The sequence below is a fragment of the Tupaia chinensis genome, unplaced genomic scaffold (assembly GCF_000334495.1).
Source record: "Tupaia chinensis unplaced genomic scaffold, TupChi_1.0 Scaffold000346_1, whole genome shotgun sequence".
NCBI lineage: Eukaryota > Metazoa > Chordata > Mammalia > Scandentia > Tupaiidae > Tupaia > Tupaia belangeri.
Window position 1 is genome coordinate 4,821,720 of NW_006159840.1, and position 22,739 is coordinate 4,844,458.

Genomic DNA, 22,739 nt, shown 5'->3' on the forward strand with positions numbered 1-22,739 from the left:
TGGAGAACAATAAAAAATGTCTTATCTTTTAAATCATTTAAAAAATAACTGACAGTTTAAGTAAAGATATAAGTGTATATATAGGTTTACTGCATATATAGACTTAAAATATATGAGAAAAATATCACAAAAGCTGAGGAAGAGAAGTAACGTGTATTACGTTAAAGTTCATGTATTATATGGGATTGGTAAAATGCCATTCAAAGTACAATGCTATTCATTTATATTGTGTATTAATCTTTAAAACTTCCATTAAATAAAGCCAAAGAGCTATAGTTAACAAGCTAACAAAGGAATAACATGGAGTCATAAAACTAGCCATGTGGCAGCTTTGACTTGCTTGACGTGCAATGCATTTGTGCTTTGAGAACCCACATCATATGTTGTAAATACAAACAACAATTAAATTTTTAAAAAGATGTGCTACATGGGAACCAGCAGTTAGCATAATGGCTATGTTGCTGGAGTCCCATGTAGTTGACCGCGGTTCGCGTCCTGGACCCAGTGGCTTAAAACTCACGCTGGGCACGTGTGCGTGTGTGCCCAGGATCCCGAGAGGAGAATGGAGGAGAAGGGATTGTGGCATGACCATCCCCCCTGGGGGGTGATTTCTCACTTTCTGTCTCTATGTCTCTCTCTGTCTGGCGAGCGCACGCGCCCTATAGCGAAAATCTCTCAAAAAAAAAAAAAAAAAGATGTGCTACAATTCGCTGTAAATAAAAATAAATAAATATTTAAAAAGTTCTTTAATATATACTGAAAAAAAAAATAGCCACTTGGGGGCCAGCAGGTGGTGGGGATATTAACATGGCTGGATCCCAAATGGTGGAATGTGCGATTTGAGTCTTGGACCCAGCAGACTGAAAATCATGCTGGTCCCGTGTGCACGCATGTCCAAATGAGAGCATTATGGAGAAGGGATTGCAGTGTGTCTATCCCCCAAGAGAATGATTTCTCACTTTCTCTCTCACGCTTAAGAGCACACGTTCTAGAGCAAATTAAAAAAAAAAAATGTGTTGATATCAAAAGTATAATAACAAAATGAAATGAACAACTGTGACTAAGAGAAAACAAATAGCATAATGATAGAGATAAACCTAACCTTATCAATAATGGCATTAAATGCAAAAGCTCTAAATGCCCCAGTAAAGGCTGAGAGTATAAGACTGGACACAAAAAGCAAGACAGCAACCACATTTTGACTATAGGAGGCATACTTTAACAATAAGGTTGCGAGTAAATTAGAAGTAAAAGGTGGAAGGCAAACATCACGGTCTGGTGGTTAAGCAAACCGAATCCCATGTGGCTAATTTTGCAGTTTAAGTCATGGCCCCGATGACCTGAAAATGTGCAGGCACACGTAGGTGTGCCCTAAATCTTGACAGGATGGAGAAGTGGAAGAGAGGGGGTGTGACAGCATGATAATTCCTCATTGGGCATGCTTTTTCCTTCTCACTTTTGCTCTCTTTCTTAAGAGAGCATGAGTCCTCTGACACTTAAAAAAATAAATAAATAAAAGGTGGAAAAATAAACACTGTGTAAACAGTATTACTAGTGAAAATGAAGCTTTGAAAGCTATCACTAACATCAGAAAAGTAGATTTAAGAGCAGAATGTTAGGGGGACCAGCAGTTAGCATAATGGCTATGTCGCTGGACTCCCATGTAGTCGACTGTGGTTCGTGTCCAGGACTCGGTGGCTTAAACTCATGCCAGGCGCGTGTGCGTGCATGCCCAAGATCCAGAGAGGTGAATAGAGGAGAAGGGATAGCAGCGTGGCCATCCCCCATGGGGGGTGATCTCTCGCTTTCTATCTCTCTGTCTCTCTCTGTCTTTCAGGCGAGCACTCGCGCCCTATAGCGAAAACCTCTCAAAAAAAAAAAAAAAAGGAACAATGTGGGACCAGCGAGAGGGCGGTGCTAGACCCCCACAGGGCTGGCCATGATTTGTGTCCTAAACATGGCAGCTTCTCTCTTTTCCTCTCTTTCTCTCTCCCTCTCTGTTTCTCTCTGCTGAATTAAAGGATAAAAATAATAAATATAATTACATTTTCAAAAGAACAGAATATTACTGATTATGGAGAAGGGCATTTCATAAGAAAGAAGCCAGTTCACTAGGAGGATATAACAACCCCAAACACCTTAGCTTCTAAAGCACTTGATACTCTGCATCTTCAAAATATATTAATAAAGAAAAATTGCAAGCACTTGTTTAAATTGACAATTTTATTTAGAGGCTCCAATACATCTATCAATAATCAATAAAACACAGCAAATCAGAAAGAATGTATAATTTGGGAGGGTTTTCTTTTTTACTTAATTTAAAAATATATTATTCATACATTAAATTTCTATACATCCTTTAGATTGTGAAGAGACTTTACCCAGCATGATACACGCCTCAGTCCAGCCCAGTTGAGACCACTATACATATCCTCATCAACAGATAATAAACCTTATCTGTGTCCCACAAGTGTTTTACCTCTCCATTTCCCCCCTAAATTTCCTATTTAAACAATACCATCAATCTAGTAGTTGATCATTGACTCCACCCCTAAACACTAGAATAAGCACTTTTTTCAAGTCCTTGTTTTCCAAGATAGATAATATTCTTGGCCATAAAATAATTTAAAAGCATTCAAATGATACAGAGTATTTTCTCTGAGAGCAGTGAAATTAAATGTGCAGTTTATAACAGAAAGATCTCTGGAAAATCATCAAATATTTGGAAACTTAAAAAAGCACTTGTAAATGACATATGATCAAAAATTAAATAAAAAGTAATTAAAAAGCATTTTGAATTAAATAAAAGTACAAAAATACTACATAAACACTTGTGACATTTTATTAAAGCATGGCTTATGCTAAAATTTATGAAAATAAGTATCCATATTATATATAAAGAAATACACCAAATCAATAACCTTAACTTCCAGCATTGCAAATGAGGGAAAAGAACAGATTAAATATAATACAGAGGAAAAAAATAATAAAGATAAGAGCAATGATAAATGAAACAGGAAATGGAAAAACAATAGACAAAATCTATGGAACCTAAAGCTGGTTCTTTGAGAAAATCAATAAAATCGATAAACCTCTAGCCAGAGTGGTCAGGAGGAAAAAAAAGGTACAAATTGCCAACATCAGATATACCATAGGAAATATCAACAGAGATTCTTAAAATAGCAAAAGATAATAAAATATCAAGACTATCTTTCTGCCAATGAATTTGAAAATTTTTGATGAAATGAACAAATTCCTTTAAGTGCATACATTACCAAAGCTCATCCAAAAGAAACACATTATTTAATAAGTGTATATCTGTGAAGGAAACTGAAATCATACTTCAGATTCTTTTTGAAAGGAAACTTACAGGCACAGATGCCCTCAGAAGTAAATTCTATCAAATATATAAGGAAGAAATAATACCAATTCTATGTAAATTATTTAAGCAAATGGAGGAGAATGAACTGTTTCCAACTCCTCTGTGCTGCCAACATTGCCATAATATACAAACTAGGGTGAAAATATTACAAGAAAAGCTGTGTGGACTAACGTGTCTCAGAAATACAGGTGTAAAATGTCAAGTAAAATTTTAGTGAATTGATTCATACACTATTTAGAAAAAATAAGATATATTGACCAAGTAGGGTTTAATCCCAGAATGCAAGATTTATTTAACATTCCAAAATCAACCAATTTAATTAAACATATAATTAGTCTTCTAATGTTACATAAAAAATGATGACAGATTAGCCATTGGAAGCAGCACCCATGTATTAGTGCATGTTCTGAAGGCCAGAGCCAGTGGGATGTGCCGACTCAGGACAGCACAGGATGATGAATAGAAGCATCGGGTGGATTGAGTTCTTATCTGGAGGTTCTAGGGGAAAGGTTCATTTCCATGCTCATTCTCTTCTTTTTTTTTCCCTTCCACGTGATAAAGGTAAAGAGAAAGCAGAGCCAATAAGGTTTTGACACTGCAATTCACTCCCAGTTTGAGCCAGACCTGGATCATGGCCACACACGTGCTGGTGTACTCAGGGAGGTCTCTGGACACAAACTTGAAACCCTCCCGGTGGGTCAGCTTCACAGAGTATGGTGTTTTACCTGAGTCACTGTTTTGCTGGCACAATTTAGCTTCATGGAGTTGTAGGTCTGGGGTCTCCCTTCTATTCTGGCTGTCAGTCTGTGTGGGAGTCTGTAGTCTGCTTCTAAAGGATACGTGTATCTCTGTGTTCCAGGAAGCAAGAACGTCAAATTCTTCACATGCCTCAACTCTGTGATTTCCACTTCTGCAACCAGCTGAAAGAAACACTTGGCTTTTAACAAGTTTATGTAATAATCTGTCTGTCTTAAGGTCTACCATTTGAAATAATCGAATCATGGGGATAAAATCCATTATATTCATAGCACCCAGAACTTTTGTGGGGATGTACATAATTACTGAGGAGAAGAGGGTTGTGGGAAATTTGAGGAACCTATTTTAATTCTGCCTAGCTCACCATATTAATAAATTATTAAGGAAAAAATCATTAGACTATTATGACAAATGCAGTACAAGGTACTTTACAGAATCATACAGTCATCACTGGGACCAGCAGATGGTGTAATAGTTACATCGCTGCCACATAGTCAACTGTGGTTTGAGTCCCAGACCCAGCAGCTTAAATTCATGCCAGGTGCGTGTGTGTGCAAGACCAAGATCCCAAGAGGAGAATGGAGGAAAAAGGAGTACAACGTGGCCATGCCCCCTGAAGGGTGATTTCTCACTTTCTTTCCTTTTGTTTTTCTGGCAAGCATATCCGCTCTATAGCAAAACTCTCTCTAGGAAAAAAAAACAATCATACAGCCATTCCTGATAAAAATTCTCATCAAGATAAGAATAGAAGAGAATATAGTTAACTTGATTAAAAGCATTTATAACTTTTACTATTGCTCAGTAAAAGACTGAAAGCTTAAGCTCTCCTTCTGTTACAGACTAAATTGTGTCCTTCCCAAAATTCATATGTTGACCGCCTACCTGCCTCAGAACAAGACTGTACTTGTAAACAGGGCTGTTAAGAAGTACTCAAGTTAAAATAAACTATTAAAGAGCAAATGTCATCTTCAAGAGCAGCCCAGTGTAATCCCCCGGCCCATGGAGATCATGACCAGTGTGCGTTGTTGACTCTAAGTGTAACTTTCCAGATGTAAAAGTCATCTCACCCTGAAAATGATGAGACCTAGAATAAGGTAGTTCATTATAGAACAAAGTATTCCTGGGACCAGCTGTTAGCGTAATGACTATGTCGCTGGACTCCCACATAGTCGACCGCAGTTCAAGTCACGGACCCAGTGGCTTAAACTCACGTCGGGCGCATGTGTGTGCATGCCCAAGATCCCGAGAGAAACATGGAGGAGAAGGGATTGCGATGTGGCCGGATATCCCCCCCCGGGGGGTGATTTCTCGCTTTCTGTCTCTCTGTCTGTCTCTGTCTTTCCGGTAAGCACACGTGCCCTCTAGCATAAACCTCTCCAAAACAAACAAACAAAACAACAACAACAACAAAAAGGTATTCCTAAACAATGTGAAAGATAGCTTATGAGAAGACAGAGAATAATGGTAAATGACTGTATGCTGGCTCTCGGATCACTGGTCTCGGTTCAAATGCCTGACTTGCCATTTTTTTCTCTTTAGCCATACACTGTGTCTGTGTTGCTTCATCTGTGTTGTATTACTCTGCCTTAGTCTCTTTATCTGTAAGCTACTTGTATGGGTATTGTGAGGTTCAAATTAGTTTTTCTGTATAGAATATTAAGGGCAATGTCTGTTATACAGTGTGTCATATCATGTAACTTATAATATCTCCTATCATATAATATTAGTAAATAGTAACTGTTTTAATGGCTATGATTAAAATATCAGAAAATCCACAAAGGAGAAGATGCTACAGTTATGGCACCTTCCAGATGACACTGATTATTTAACCCACATCTTTCCTGAGGTTGTATCAAGAAGAAATGAGACTGTCACGGGGCTGAGGGCCTTACCACGATTCAGTAAAATTATTGTCCTGGGCCAGCCATGGTGGCATGTGCTGCTAAGACTCTGCACTCCATAGCCGAGACTGCCTGTTCCACCATCTGTCTAGCCTGAGGGCTGGCTTGGTGCTCTACCTGTAACCCCAGTGACTCACTAGGCTGGAGCAGGAGGACACCAAGCTCGAGGCTGGCCTGAGCAAGATAGCGAGACCCAGTTCAAAAGAAAAGCCAAGTGCGACAGCACGTGCCTGTGGTCCTAGCTGGGAGCCAGGCAGGAGGACCACCCGGTCCCAGCTGGGAGCCAGGCAGGAGGACCACCCGGTCCCAGCTGGGAGCCAGGCAGGAGGACCACCCGGTCCTAGTTGGGAGCCAGGCAGGAGGACCACCCAGTACTAGCTGAGAGCCAGGCGGAGGACCACCTGGTCCTAGCTGGGAGTAGACACAGGAGGACCACCCGATCCTAGCTGGGAGTGGACACAGGAGGGCCACCCGGTCCTGGGCGCCACCTGGTCCTAGCTGGGAGTAGACACAGGAGGACCACCCGATCCTAGCTGGGAGTGGACACAGGAGGACCACCCGGTCCTAGCTGGGAGTGGACACAGGAGGACCACCTGATCCTAGCTGGGAGTGGATGCAGGAGGACTACCTGATCCTAGCTGGGAGCCAATGCAGGAGGACCGCATGGTCCTAGGTGGGAGCCAGGCAGGAGGACCGCCTTGTCCTAGATGGGAGCCAGACAGGAGGACCATAGGGGGCAAGATCCTGTCTGAAAGCAAAAGAAAGTAAATAAAAGAAAAGGAATTTCTGAGAGTGAGGTGATGAGGTACAGGAAGTGCTACCTCAAAGATGGCACCTGGGCAATGTATTTTAAGCTGAAGAAAATTGGGAAAGCTGCATAAGCAGAAAGGTCATTCTCTGATCTCCTTTCTCTGTTCTCCCTCACAGGCCATACAGAATTCTCTCATGTGCCCTAGACTCTGAGAAAAGAGACAACATTACAACAGAAGAAAACACATCGTGATTACAATGAAGCAACAGGCCTTGCTGTTCCTCTCCCATCAAATATTTCTCCATTAGATCATCCACTTTGTCCTTCAGTCGTATTTCCCATAACTGTCCACAAGTACACAATCCCCTGATCTGCCATTCTTTGTTTCCAAAGTCTCCTGTATTAGGTAAAGCTTTCACTGTGGTTTGACACATCAGTCTGTATTTTGTAGTTCTTTGTCTCAGCCAAGAACTTAGTGACGGACAAAGATAGCACCTTTTCTCCCCTTCAAGGGCATTCTAAACTGTGCAGAAGTGTGGGGAACTTCCTTCTCAGGAACTAAGTTTCTTTATGAAAAGGTATTCAATTCTTTTGCTTCGATAAGAACTCAGCCCATACAGAAGAGCTAAATAAAAAAAGAAAAAGAGGGAACCAGCAGTTAGTGTAATGGCTATGTCGCTGGACTCCCACGTAGTCGACCGCGGTTCGTGTCCCGGACCCGGTGGCTTAAAACTCACACTGGGCGCGTGTGCGTGTGTGCCCAAGATCCCGAGAGGAGAATGGAGGAGAAGGGATTGCGGTGTGACCATCCCCCCTGGGGGGTGATTTCTCGCTTTCTGTCTTTACGTCTCTCTCTGTCTGTCTGGCGAGCGCATGCACCCTACAGTGAAAATCTCTCAAAAAAAGAAAAAGAATAAGAAAAATCTTTCTAAATAATTTTATTAGAACATGAATGTTGTTAAGATATAACAAACTTCATTCTAGAATATCTCTAAGTTTATGTGCAGTTGGAAGACTTGACAGATGAAATAATGCTACAAAACATATAATATGAATGATTCTCTTTTCTTTTTCTTTTCTTTTCTTTTTTTTTTTTTTTTTTGGTGGGGTTTTTGCTTTCGGGCGCCAGTGGGAGAGATCAAATTCAAAACTAAGTAAAACCAAGAACTTGTGCTTCTGTTCCTAAATCAAAATCAGACTATCAAACAGTATAAAAGAAAAGTGCATTAACTGAAATGTTTTTGAGCAAGAGATCCCCAGAATGCCTCTCTCTCCCTGAAATGGCTTTGCTTTTGACACTTTTGCACACTATGGTGGTGTGCTTACATTGAGTGTATTTACCAAAGTTATCCCTCTTTTTTTTTTTTTTTTTCTTTTTGAGAGAGAGATTTTTGTTACAGGCTCATATGCTCACCAGAGAGACCAAGAAACAGATAGACAGTGAGAAATCACCCCCTGCCGGCATGGCCAGGCTGCAATCTGTTCTCCTCCATTCCTTTTGGGATTTGTGTATGCACACACACGCCTGGAGTGGGTTTCAAGTTCCTGGGTCAGGGACTCAAACCGCAGTTGACCAGGTGGGAGTGCAGGATCTTAACCACCATGCCACCTGCTGGCTTCCTTAAATTTTTTAAATATAACTTGACTTGGATTTAGAAATTTTAAATATAACTTCACTTGGATTTAAAATATGTAGCAAACTGAATAAACACTGACTTGAAGAACTTAAATATTAGTTAAATAGGGGCCATCGAGTGGCATAGTAGTTAAGGTCCCGAACTCCCAGAGTCCCAGACCTGGCAGCTAGAAACTCATGCTAGGAATGTGTGTGTGTGTGTGCCCAAAATCGTGAGAGACTAGTGGAGGAGGAGGGATGGTGGCATGGCCACCCTCTCCAGAGGGGTGATTTCTCACTTTCTCTCTGCCTCTATCTCTCTAGTGAGTGCACATACCCTATTGCAAAATATCTCTCAAAAAAACAAACAAAAAAAACAAAAAAAACAAAAACCAAAAAACCATGACCAACAGATGGTGTAGTAGTTATGTCACTGGACTCCCACATGGTTGATCATGGGTTTAATTTCCAGACCTTGTGGCTTGAGACTCATGCCGGGCACACATGTGTACATGCTCAAGATCCCAGGAGGAAAATGGAGAAGGGATTGCAGGGTGATTTCTGTCTCTCTGTGTGTGTCTCTGGTACCACATGCTCTACAGCAAAAATCTCTCAAACAACCACAACAACAGCAAAAAAAAAAAAAAAAAAAAAAAAAAAAAAAAAAAAAAAAAAAAAAAAAAAAAAGAAAAGAAAAGAAAAGAAAAAGATAAATAAAAGGGATTAGTAACCTCCAGAATTCCTATGCTGATTCCTCTTACCCACTCAGAATATGACTGTATTTGTATTCAGGGTTTATTTTATAAACTAAGGGAATACATTAAAAGCTTGAGGTTATCATGTTTTCATAACCATGTGCATTCAAAGTGCTCAATACGCATTGATCCAAAGTTGTGTAAGAAGAGAAAACATGCACAGGGCATTTTCCTATCATTGTTGACACTACATGCATCCTGCTTTTTGTTAGTTAGCTTCAAATTTATCCACTTTTCAGTAACACTCTATCACATTTTTTAAAAAATCATAAGTTTTATTTTTCTTCTTTCACAGAATATAATACAAAGGATCTTCAAAAGTTTTTTTTTTTTTAAATGAAATTAAAATCAATGTTAATTTTGGTGCAAAATTCTTTTTCTTAATTTCCCAGAGGGCACCTGTACTTACTAGAGATATGAAGACAGAAAAACAGGAGGAAAGTGAGAAAGATTCTCCTGTCGGTAAGGGCAACACTGCGACCCTTTCTCTTCCATTTCTCCCTCCTTTCAGGGTCTTGGGCGTGTGTACACGTTCCCCATGTGTTTCTCAAGCAACTTAGTCCAGGACTCAAACCACAAGGTTGGCCATGTGAGGTTCAGCTACTCCCACCACCAACCACAGGCTGGCCTGGTGCAAAAATATTTTTAAAATTCATGTTTTGCTTTTTAATAATAATATATATATATATATATTTTAGAGAGAGAGATTTTTGCTATAGGGCATGTACACTCACTAGAGAGACAGGGAGACGAAAATGAGAAGTCACCCCGCAGGGGGGTTGGCTGTGCTACAATCCTTTCTACTCCATTCTCTGCATTTGGGGCATGCACACATATATACCTGACCTGACGTTCAAGCCACGGGCTCTGGGTCTGAAACTGCAATCAACTGTTTGGGAGTCCAGCGATGTAATCCTTACACCATCTGCTGGTGCCTATAACATGCATTTTCAATTAATGTTTTGAAGATCCCTCATATTTAAAAATAGTTTTCCTCCAAAACTGCTCATGGATATAGTATTCCCTGAATTCTTAGATGTTATCTTTTAAGTTTAATTTGGTACATATTTTTCTAATCACTTTAATGTAATTCTTCATTAATGGAGTTCAGAAATTTCCTAGATCTTCTTTGAGCTGATTTTTCTGCATTGTTCTCTTCTCTAGAATTGACTGGGTCTCTCCTTTGTAAAACTTATTACTTTTTATTCCAGAAAAGTTTCTTAATATTATATCTCATGATACTTTCAGGTACCACTAGTGAACTTCTCTTCTTACCATTTAATTACTTTATCATTTCTCTTTTATATTTGTGCTCATTTTTATTTCATGTCAATTACTTCTAACTTTATCATATTCCTGACAGTTTATTATCCTTTTCCCTTATGCATATAGCAACTTTCACTTCTATAAAAATTTTATGTATCTCTCTTTTATCATTTCCTCTGGTTTATTTTTCATATATATAACATACTTTCTTGAGGTCTTTTTTTAATGATGAATATCACATATTTTTAAATGTACTTAATAGTAAAGCTATTGATTAACCCAATTCTTATTCTGTTTTATTAATTCTATTCATGACATATGTTCTTGGTCTTTTGCTAAGTCACATCACTCATCAGTAATATTTTTCATACTGTTACATTCAAATCCATTGGTGGGGCTGGGAGGAGGCATGGTGACTAAGGCACTGGACTCCCACATGGCCAACCATGGTTTGAGTCCCAGACCTGACGGCTTGCTTTCTCACTTTTCCTCTTTCTCTCTCTGGTTAAGTTATAAAACAATAATAATAAATAAAGTTAAATAAATAATTCTAAAAAAACAAAACTGTTGGTTTCACATTCCAGCAGATACTTTACATGTGCCTAGTTTGCAGCACCATGATCTGGTCATCTGAAACGATTACTTCGCTGACTTATGCAGATCTTTTAAAAGTTGCCAAATTTTATAAGCCAGTATCAAAGAGATCACAGTAATCAATATCACCACCAATTTCATCAAAAAGATTGTTAAATACTGGGGAGTCATTGATCTCATAGCAGTGAGTGTGATTTTTCCAAACTTTGGATGCTTCACATGAAAGCTTGAATTTCATCATTTCCAATTCATGCTGTCAGTTATTTTCTTGTATGTGACAGCCTCACTTTCCTCATTTTTTGTCAAAATGTCTGCCAAACACTCAAGTCGGAACAATCATAGTTTGTCAGTCTTTCAAGTAAAAAGGATATCTAATGGAAAGAGCAGCTCACGCAGTTTGCAAATGAAATAACGACAGGAGTTTTCCTGGAGACCACCCTGCTTTGGTACGTGGCAGAAGTGCTTTATGTGTACTTCCTGTTCCATCAGACAGAATATTGAAAAAGACATGCACCCAAGGGGTGAAATGTAATAAAATCATTAATTTGTACTACTTCAACAAAGATATTTTTAAGTGAAACTGGCATGTTTCCCCACTGTGATTGTATGAAGAACTCAGTGCCTGTTAGTTCAGATGGATGTCACTGCCAGGGTTTGGATGAAGCCACCACGAGTTTTACTCACTGTTGCTTTTGCACCATCAATGAAAATGTCCATACAGCACAGAGGCAGCTCACACTGCCATACTGTTGACACACAGCATTGACCTGCACCATGGGCAGGGGCCTGGGCTCGGGGAAACCTCAGGAGTCTGTGGGCCTCTGAGAATTCGACTTAGGCAAAGCTATGAGAAAAATAACTGAATTGCTATCAATGGAGGCCTCATGGTGGTGAAAACAGTAGCAAAGCGGGGCTGTAGGAGAAGATGGCGGTCTCCACTGGAGTTCAAGTTCCTCGTAATTTTCGCTTGTTGGAAGAACTTGAAGAAGGACACAAAGGAGTAGGCGATGGTACGGTTAGCTGGGGCCTTGAAGATGATGAAGATATGACACTTACAAGGTGGACAGGCATGATTATTGGGCCATCAAGGACAAATTATGAAAACAGAATATGTAGCCTGAAAGTAGAATGTGGACCTAAATACTCAGAAGCTCCTTCATCAGTTAGATTTGTAACAAAAATTAATATGAATGGAATAAATAATTCCAGTGGGATGGTGGATGCACGGAGCATACCAGTGTTAGCAAAATGGCAAAGCTCTTACAGCATTAAAGTCGTCCTTCAAGAGCTATGACGTCTAATGATGCCAAAAGAAAATATGAAGCTTCCACAGCCACCAGGACAAACATACAACAATTAATTTTAGAGGTTCTCAAATTTGTATTAAATCAAAACCTTCTACTCATATAATGTTTTGATTAAATGTCACAATGCAAATACCCACACATTAAGTAAAAGAATTCCAGCTGGGAAACACGACTGGACCTTTGTAAGAATTTATTTAATATCTGTACACCCACTATGTTTCCAGGGAACGAGAGGGAAAATGCAGCACAATTTTTTTCTCTTGTTAGGGCGCTGTCATTTCAACGTGAGCCTGGAGTACTCGAAGTAGAATCCGAGTTTTCAAGATGAAAGCATGGCAAGAAGTGTCAGATGGCCGTTGTGTAAGCGTGTGTGTTTCTGAAAAGTAAAAAATCTCAAGAAGGAAAAACAGCAATGGCAAGCTTTATCCATCTCGCTTAGTGACAGAGCTGCAGTCGAAATGGTTAAGGGAGCAGGTACAATGAATATTGTCACAAATTGTGTTAATTTTTGAAGCGGTGTGGGTGCTGACTACTAGTAGTATCAAAAATATGTTCAGGATTGTTTAGATACCTGTACTTATAATAAAAAATGTTGGGGGGGGGTGTATCGATGAATTTCTGTTAAAAGCTGTTCCTGTGTGTTACATGTAACAGACATGGTAAATATCTGTTTACAGTTTTGTTTAACAAACCATGCATTTAAGTTGAAGTGAAGGCAGCAAAAAGGAAATAGGTGTATGGATATGTGATTTTGAGGTTAAAGATAGTCTTAAAATGTAAATAAAATGTGGAACGTGTCCAAAAAAAAAAAAAAAAAAGTAGCAAAGAGTCAATCCATTGCTCGCTTTGTGTTTTTGTTCCGTCTCATATACTACTTCTATATATTGTTTTAACTCAGTGAAGAGAAATACTGTAAAATGTATCAGCCACAATTGGCTCAAATCACAACATAGTTTTATTCCAGATGTTCGGAGGCCTGCCTTAATAGGACCCCAATTTTTTTTTTTTTGGAGAGATTTTCACTGTAGGGCGCGGGCGCTCGCCAGACAGACAGAGAGAGACATAGAGACAGAAAGCGAGAAATCACCCCCCAGGGGGGATGGTCACACCGCAATCCCCTCTCCTCCATTCTCCTCTCGGGATCTTGGGCACGCACGCACACGCACCCGGTGTGAGTTTTAAGCCACCGGGTCTGGGACACGAACCGGGGTCGACTATGTGGGAGTCCAGGGACATAGCCATTACGCTAACTGCTGGTTCCCGGACCCCGATTTTTGAAATAAATATCTAATAGTTATTCCCCTAATGCTCAGGACCATGCTAAGAAATTTATGATTTTGCTCTCAAGTTAGATATTTTGCACTTTGGATAAATGTTTCATAGATTTATATAATATAAATTTCAACAAATGACCATATTCAACTTGTTGGCAAATAAAAAACCATAATTTGACTCTTTTTGGTCATCAGTATGAAAATAAATACACAAGTGAAGGCTTAATTTAATCATTTAAAAAGAAACATATTTGAAATTGCTTGCTCCATAAGTAAGTTAATGAGTTTCACCAACGACACAAGAAGGTGACAAAAAGTACGTCCCCTGAGTGTGCCAAGCACATGTCGTTATTAACAGCCAGTGCCATTCTGATTTCCCTGCACTACACAGGCTAGTTGAACTGAGTGATGTAATCAGCATGCTATTTCCTGTTTTCTCAATTATGCACATCAAACTGAGAACATAATTGCCCACATTACATAGAAACCCTTTCATGTCCTGAGTAGGTCAACAGTATTATTTTGAGCTTATTTGTCTTGAGGAAACCTGGATTGTATCTGTTCTACATAAACAGATTAAATTTTAATTGCATTTACCATATTCCTTATAGATTTTGTTTGGCATAATTAAACCAATTAAACTTATAACACACTCATTCACAGAGGGTGCCAAAAAAAAAAAAAAGAGTTAAAGAAAACTATATTTTTCACTCACTTGATAGTGTCTTGAGCTTTTTAGATTAGACATCATTGCAATTAACTGACTGTAATTAAAAAGCTAAGTGATGCCATTACTGTGGTCACTCGCTGAATTGTGTGACAGACAGTGCTGAGGCTCTGTAGACTGAAAAGCTATTAATGGGAGTTTTTCATGTCATTTATCTCAGCAGATACTCATCACACTTAGGGTTTCTGGGAAGAGGCTGCAGACACAATGAGTGTTGAAGTGTTAATTGAAAATCCAGTCATATAAAGATGTGAGAATTTGAAAAGTTATCTCAGTTGTGCAGGGTTGGCAAGCATATTCTTAGGAGCCATACAATCTCCATTGCCTCTATTCAAGTTTGCTAGCAGAGTGTGAGTGCAGCCACAGGTGACTCATCCACAGCACTGCTCCAGCCACCCGTCACTTACAGCCCCAGGCAGCCAGACCAGAACCAGAGTTGGCCCAGCAGTTCATCTTCAGGACTTTAACCTCCAACCTGCTGATCTTTGCTAACTGCATTCCTAGAAGGAAAACATGTCAAAAGTAAAAAGTAAATGGGGATAGGAAATCAACTTCTCTACTCATGTTATTAAGTACATTGGAGGGTCACCATAGACTACACTGACAGTCAAAAAATTGGCAAGAGAAAAACAGAAATTTATTACTATGTGATGAGGAACTCAAAAGTTGGTTAGAAATTGGGTTTATATAGCATCTTAGTGAAGGAACAAAACATGTGGAGGGAAATGACAGATGATGACCATGAGTTTATAGGGATGGCAAACTATGGAATGGCAAATACAATGGAAGATAAGGGCCGGCGAGAAAAGTCTGTTACATGGATTCCTCTGGTGACTTTCCAGGCTGATACAGGTCTAGAGCTGGCGGGATTAACTCTTGCCTTTCTTGGTGAGGATGGAGGAGGGGCAATCGGAATTTATTTTCTGCTTTCAGGCAAATGGGAGGACAGAGAACTGTCCCTTAGGCTGTGCTTCCTCATTGCCTTTGGCTCTGTCCACCTAAGAGAAATGCTGAGGCAAAGTAAGTAAAACCAAAGAGTTTACTTGGGCCAAGGTTGAGGATGACCATCCAGGTGTCACAATACCTGAGTTTCCCTGAATAACATGCGCCAAGGTTGGGTAGATTTCAGGGTAATTGTAAAGGCAAAAGTGAATAGGAGAGGAGGAAGCGCATATTGTTGCTAAGCCTCATGCTGATGGAAGGCTATAGCAAGGAGGCTGTTACAGCTGTGACGGACTAAATTCTATGACAGGAACCAGATGGCTTCATGGTTTCCCAGAAGCACTTTGCTTAATGTTAAGTGAAGTGTGGAGAAATTGAGTCTGGTCATTGTTGTACCTCCTGATGGAAGGTAAAGGTGGAATTTATTTGGGCAATCAGGATATTCATAAAACGGGAAGTCCAACAAAATCTCGGTAGCATCTTAAACTATTTCAGGTGCCTTATATTAGAGGCCCAGAGATGATGAGGAAATATGGCGAGAGCAAATAGTCCAAGGTAGTCTACCTTCTGTGTGCCTGAGTTCAATTTCTCTACAGCCTCTCGGTCCCACTGTCAACAAAAGGGCCTTTTACCTATTTTTCTTGATTTATAGTTCGAAATAGTTCTATGTCAAAGAGGCATATTTTGAGGCACCATATTGTGTTTTCTTTTTTTTTTTCTAGAGAGATTTTTGTTACAGGGCATGTGTGCTCAACAGATAGAGACTGAGAAACAGAAAGCAAGAAGTCAGCCCCCATGGGGGATGGCCACACCACAATCTCTTCTCCTCCATTCTCCTCTCGGGATCTTGGGCATGCATGCACATGCACCCAGTATGATTTTTAAGCTGTGTCTGGGACACGAACAGCAGTCAACTACATGGGAGTCCAGTGACATAACTATTATACTATCTACTGGTCCAACATACTGTTTCTTAACCGGTTTAGATTGTCAGGCGTGCATAAACCATCACTGACAGCCCTTCAGATACACTTCCAGGCACTGGTCAGAAAGCAGCAAAGGTTGGGTTTGGATTCTGAGTACAGTTACATAAGAGGCACTATTATATTTGGGTCTCTCTTTGAATTTATGAATACTAAATAGATGAACAACTGGAAAGAAACAGAGTAGGAGTTAATGTAAAGTGCTTTGTTTTCCCTCCTTTTAGAAATCAGTGTAAGAAAGACAAACTACTGAAGACCTTTCAAAGAGGCTCTAGTTATGGGTCAGTGATCTTTTTGGTCATTGGTTCCTTAGTGACTTGTAAGATGCACACAAATTAATTACTGAGTATTTGATGTAGGAAGCTCCAGAGTTGTTAACTCACACTCCAAAATGTCATTTTTCTCTCTTTTTGGGTGTGGTGGGAGGGGGAAGGTTTTTGCTATAGGACGCGTGCATTCGCCAGAAAGACAGAGAGAGACAGAGAGACAGAAAGCAAGAAATCACCCCCCAGGGGGGATGGCCATGCCGCAATCCCTTCTCCTCCATTTTCCTCTTGGGATCTTGGGCATACACACATGCGCCCAGTATGAGTTTAAGCCACCAGGTCCAGGACTCAAACCGTGGTCGACTACATGGGAGTCCAGCAACATAACCATTATGCCAACTGCTGGTCCCCAAAATGACATTATTTTCTAATGTGGTCTAGCAGAAAGGAGCTGGAAGATAAGAAGGTAAAATATCAGTGAAAGCATTTGCCACACTGATAGCTAAAATCCTTTTTATACGTATTTTGAAATATGGTAGATAATTGTCCAAGCAGAATTCCAGAGTCCAGACTGGGGAATGGACCTTGTGCTAATTCAGATCCTACCACAGTAGGCTTCTTCCTGGGAGGCCGTGTGCACATGAGGATTGCAATCATCTTTTCTGTCCTGGTGTCCACACAGACCTTGAGCTAGTCCAAGCTGCTCTTTCATTCTTTACATAAAACATTGAAATCACTTTCTTACAATTAATGAAATGTAACTTCTATAATGACGGATCTTTTCCACTATAAGAGATTATCTTTTGAGCTGTTCTTTCAGTAGGAAAACAGTGCTTTCCTGGGCCAGCATGGTGGCACGGGCAGTAGGGCATCCCTCTGTAATGTTAGAGTCATGAGGTCCTTCATTAGGATCCCGGGTGCATCTGAAACACACACTGGGTGAGTGCACAGGATGCTGGCAGCTGAAATGCTGGCGATGGGTGGCTGAGAGGGGCTGCAGCATGAGGAGACCCTGAGAGTGACTGTTTACATCTCCCTCTTTTTCAAGAAATAAAATAAATTTTAAAAATAGAAAATGTGTTTTCCACGCTGGCAGCAGCAGTGATAATGCTCTGTGTCTGGAGAAGATTTCTATTTTAATAAAATCTTTTAAAAAAAATGATCAGCACATCAAAATGAAGTAAAAGTGAAACACTCTCCAGCTTCCCTTCCTTGTCCCTGCACTCGTGTGCGCATCTCTTGTGTTCATGACACCTCTAGGTCCCGCCCCACAAGCTACTTAAAAGGTAATAACTGGGCTTCGAAAGTTATTTTCAGAAAAAAGTAAACATTCCATCAAGAGTAGGATGTATTCAGATTTGAGGCCATAAGTGCTCTTACTAGCTGTTCAGACATCTCCACTTGTTAGGACGGATGAGCAGAGGGATTGTTGAAAACTCGATTCTTTTACACTTGTTCGTACAACTCAGTAATTCATATAACGGGTCATCCCAAATGGGTTATTCGGTTACTGGTATAATTATCCAGGTTCAGTTGCTAAAATAATTAGAGGTAATGTAAATGTGAGCAATTTTCCAAGCCATAGTTAATAGGACACAAGTATACACAGAAAAATAAAAGCCACCGTTTTCCTAAGTGGACAGTTCACTGTTCATTAGAGTAACAGTGTGGGATCAGTTACCGTGTGCCAGACCCTAAGCAGGGGTTTAACCAGATTAGATCAATTAGTCCCCCATGTCCCCATTGTACAGATGGGAATCTGAAGCTGACAGACTGAGCTCCTGTTCTCCTAACTGGTAAGTCAAATCCAAGACTTGTTCTTGGGCCTGTGTGAACTCATTGTACTGTAGCACACGCTTCCAGATTACAATTTTGGAAATAAATACCCAATTTAGAGTTACAGGGATAACCTTTATGGGAGTATTTACTTGGATACTGTTCTTGCAAAAAATAAAATGAGGGAAGAAAGTTCAAGGAGACAGTCCTTGCCTCCCTGTCAACGCTTCTTCCACCTTCTGTCCTGGCTTTCTCCCCTGTTCTCTGTCATCCCATCCACAAGGACTGGCCAGTACACTTCAGCACCAGGGAGAATGCAGATGACACCCAGTTAACCAGGGAGTAATGAGGTCACTTCAGGTTTAAAGAGTTGTGGAGATGCTCTGACTTTCCCTGACACGAAGTGGTGGGCCCAGAGCCATTTTGTAAAATGTTTCTCTGCTTCTCCATCAGTTCCTTCTGAAAGGCCGGGGTCTGCCACAAGGACGCGCCTAAGAACAACTGAGACAAGCTGAGCTCACCTCTAGCCATCGGGAATTGTGCCCGAAGGAGTCTTCCCACCACTAAGGGCTTGATTGGCATACTGCAGGACTGTGAATGGCATGAAGCCTGGGAACAGTGAGAGAAAAAAAGCAGATGCAGAAAGAAGAATTGAGAGACAGAAAAAATACCTGAGTCTATGATTCTCCAGATTTTCCTAAATTCTCACTGCGTGCTTAGTGGTTTCTGAGAGACAGAGTAACCTCACAATAAGTCCCACTTGGTCCTAAATAGACTTTAATTGGTTTCTATTTGTTTTGGAAGAGTCCTAACTAATATGTTTCCCAACCTGCAAACTGCCCAACTCATAAACTCTGGGGGTGGCCCCAAGCTCTCGAGGTCCTTATACAGACCTGTGTTTTACTTGTCCTTGGTCAGCCCTGGTGTGTTTTCTCCCTGCATTCTTCCATGGCCTCACCATCCTTCTGAAGTATTTTGAGACAAACAGTCTGGGAAATATTTTTCTAATGTTTTGAAACTTATGAGAATTCTGATTAATATACACCCCCAGGAAGAGTGATGTTCCTGAAATGCAGCACTGCCAGTATATTTTTTTCCTATAATGAGATTCCCAAAATGATTTTTTATACAAATAAGTGCTCCTTTAGAGTAAATAATGATATAGAATTTGCATGTAAACCGTTATTCAATAAATTACCTTTGTTGATGGATAGTCTCAATGCTAGTATTATATTTTCTAATGCGAAATTTAAACACTATTATTTATTTATTTACTTTTAATGTTATGAATCCTTTGAAAGGATACTTTGTTGATTGTCTCACTATGGATTATCCTCTTTTATTCCTCGACAGATAAATCAAATTTTATCTGCATTAGTAATCTCTCCCTGAGAAATATTTAATAATGACTAATGATACAGTCTGATTCAAAGAACCAAGCTCTAAATGCTGATTCTCTAATCCAGAGAAAACACACAGCACGTAGTAAAGTGTCAAGGACCCTGGAAGAAGCGTGTCGTGTGCTAGCATGAGGAGGAAAGCCTGGCGAGGTTACGTTTGGAAGTGTCGGAGCTCATTTATCAGCTATGTCCATGGGGCCCAACAGTCTTCTAGGTGCCAAGGCAAATACCAGAGCAAGAGCCCACCGTCCACGTGAAGGGACACAAAGGCACAGCGTAAGCTTATCTTACAAGCCTCGGAGATTTGGTTTGCTGCTTCTATGGTCAACCCGTGGAGATAGATCCTGTTCTACCACTTCTCTCATTTATATCTTTCTTTTCTTTTTAACCAAGAAAGGTGTTTCTTGGCTGTACTCAACAGGAAGTGTTCTTTAATAATCCATTTACTTCCACTACTGACTAATTTTTGTGTCTCTTTTGAAATCCATTTTTAACTGTTTATCCCAGAGTTACAATGCGACCCCTTAATTAACCATGTTGTACATTTGAATAATTCTATATGCTTCAGGTGGAATGCAAGCGCCGCCCTACAGCAGAGCCAGTGTTTCCCCTGGGCACTTCCTGCTACTGTCACACTCCGCTGTTACTGCAGGTACTACTGTCTGTCCAGCCATTATCACGTACCAGCCACTCATTGCGGCCAATTGTGTTTTAGACAGTCAATAATTTCTGTAGTTATTAAACATAAGAAAAAAATCTTTTATAAATACCTTTATTTAATCATACCTAGAAACCATCTTTGTATTTTGTAGGTCAAAATTTGTCTGATGTTATACTCTTTACACCTCAAAAATTTCTTCAGCCTATCTCGTGGGAAAGGTTTCATTAATATGTTTTCTCTGGTTTTAGTTGTCTGAAAATATCTTTGCTTGTCTTTTCTATCACTAAGGCATGATCCTCCTGCCTGAGCCTCCCTGGTCATTGGGTCTATAGGTCCATGCCACCACACTCAGCCAGTGGGCAGGACTGGGGATGGACTATGAGCCCCCATGTGGTCCCAGCCTGGGCGACACAGTGTCATAGCAACACATAACCCTGCAGCTGGACTTGTGCTTCATATCTGGAATACAATTTTCCAGGTATATAATTCTAGATTAACAGATTTTTTTCTTTCAGCACTGAAGATATTACACAATTGTCTTTTTTATTTTAGGTTTTGCTGTAGGGGTAGTATGTTTGCTGGAGAGATAGAGAGATAACAGAGAGAGAAAAAGTGAGAAATCATAGCCTGGGGAGGGATAGTCACCTCACAACAATCACTTCTCCTCCATTCTCCTTTCAGGATCTTGGGCACGTACACACACACACCCAGAGTGAGTTTAAGCCACCAGGTCCGTGCCAAGAACTGGGGTTGGCCATGTGGGAGTCCAGCATTTTATCCACTATGCCACACGCTGGCCCCCACCATTGTCTTCTGGTTTTCTTAATTTCAGACGAAAAGTCTGTTTTCAATTTTATCTTCATGTTTATGTAGTGTGTTCTGTGCTTTAGCAAACGTAGCAATTTGCCTGTGAAGTATTCAGGTGTTTTCTTTTCCTTTTTTTTTTTTTTGTACTTTCATGGCTTGATCATAACTTCTTGAATTGATGCCTTGATATTTTTTATATATTTGGAAAATTTTCAGTTATTATCTCTTTGGATATTTCTTTTGGCCCATTTTCTCCCTCTTCTCCTTCTGGAGTTGCAATTACATACTAGTTATGCCTTTAAATACTATTCCATAGCTTGTGGGGGCTCTGTGTGGGGGCTGTGTATTCCCATCCCCAGTCTTCCCCCTTCCTCCTCCAGCTGCATTTGTCTTTATTACATTACTACTTTAATGTGGGTAATTTCATTGAATAGTCTTCAAGTTCACTGATTGCTTCCTTGACTGTCATGATGACTGATACATTTGTCTTATGCATTCTTCATCTCTGTTACTATGATTTTTATTCCCTGCATGGCAGGCAGAATAAGGGCTCCTATAGATACCGATACCCTAATCTCTAGAACCTGCGAATGTGTCATCTTATATGGTAAATGGAAATTGGTTTTGAAGGTGAAATTAAGGTTGTTGAGCAACTGAATTTAAGGTAGGGTGGTTATCTTGAATTTCTGGGAGAGCTCAACCTAATCACAGGGTTTTACTCTTTGGAAGAGGGAGAGAATTAAGGCCATCGGTGTCAGAATGATGCAATGTTAGACTGTTAGAGAGACTCAAGGTCATTACTGGCTTTTTTTTTTTTCCTTGAGAAAGAGATTTTTGCTATGGGGAACATGCTCTCACCAGACACAGAAACTGAGATATCACCCCTCACACACACTCCAGGGTAGATGACCATGGTGCAATCCTTTCTCCTTTCACTTCTCAGGATTTTGGGGCATGCACACATGTGTGCTTGGTGTGAGTTTCAAGCCTCCAGGTCTGGGACTCTAACCGTGATTGGCCATGTAGGAAGGAGACTAGGAACTTAATCCCTATATCACCTGCTGTCCCCCCATTACTGACTTTTAAGATAGGAAGGAGGAATGCAGTCAATCTCTAGAAGCTGCAAAGAGTGGTAACATGCAGTTTCTTCCAGATCTTTCAGAAAGAAATATAATCCTGCTAATCTCTTGATTTTAACCCATTTCAGAGGTGACATTCAGAGCCATAAGATAATACATTTAATGTTAAGTCTCCAATTTGGGGATTGTGCATTACAGGGGGAATTATCAATAATACGCTAATACTGTATTTCCATTTGGCTTTTTTTCATTCCTATCTTCTGTAGTTTCCCTCTGTTCATTAATGCTATATACATACTTCTACCCTTCCACCAGTCACTGCGAGCCTCTGTCAGCCCTGAGGTTGGTGATACCTGTTGCCTTTCTCCCCAAATCAGAAGCTTGCCCACTGGGGAAGTGAGTGGGTGATATTTCATGCATTTCCTTGGTAGTACCTGCACCTTTTCCCACTATGAACACAATGTTCATAATTATTTCAAATTTCTTTATTGGTGGTT

The 22,739-nt window shown here is 40.2% G+C and overlaps 1 long non-coding RNA gene and 1 pseudogene across 1 annotated transcript in view; both read left to right on the forward strand.

Moving 5' to 3' along the window:
* The window catches only part of LOC102471988 (uncharacterized), a 43,175-nt gene extending 35,985 nt beyond the window's left edge, over positions 1-7,190 (forward strand). The window contains exon 3 of the long non-coding RNA XR_003549992.1: positions 6,967-7,190. This is a non-coding gene — a long non-coding RNA (uncharacterized LOC102471988). The remainder of the gene's footprint in view (positions 1-6,966) is intronic.
* A 4,738-nt stretch (positions 7,191-11,928) lies between these two features.
* On the forward strand, positions 11,929-12,353 carry LOC102472275 (ubiquitin-conjugating enzyme E2 variant 2 pseudogene; annotated as a pseudogene).
* The last annotated feature ends 10,386 nt before the right edge of the window (positions 12,354-22,739 follow it).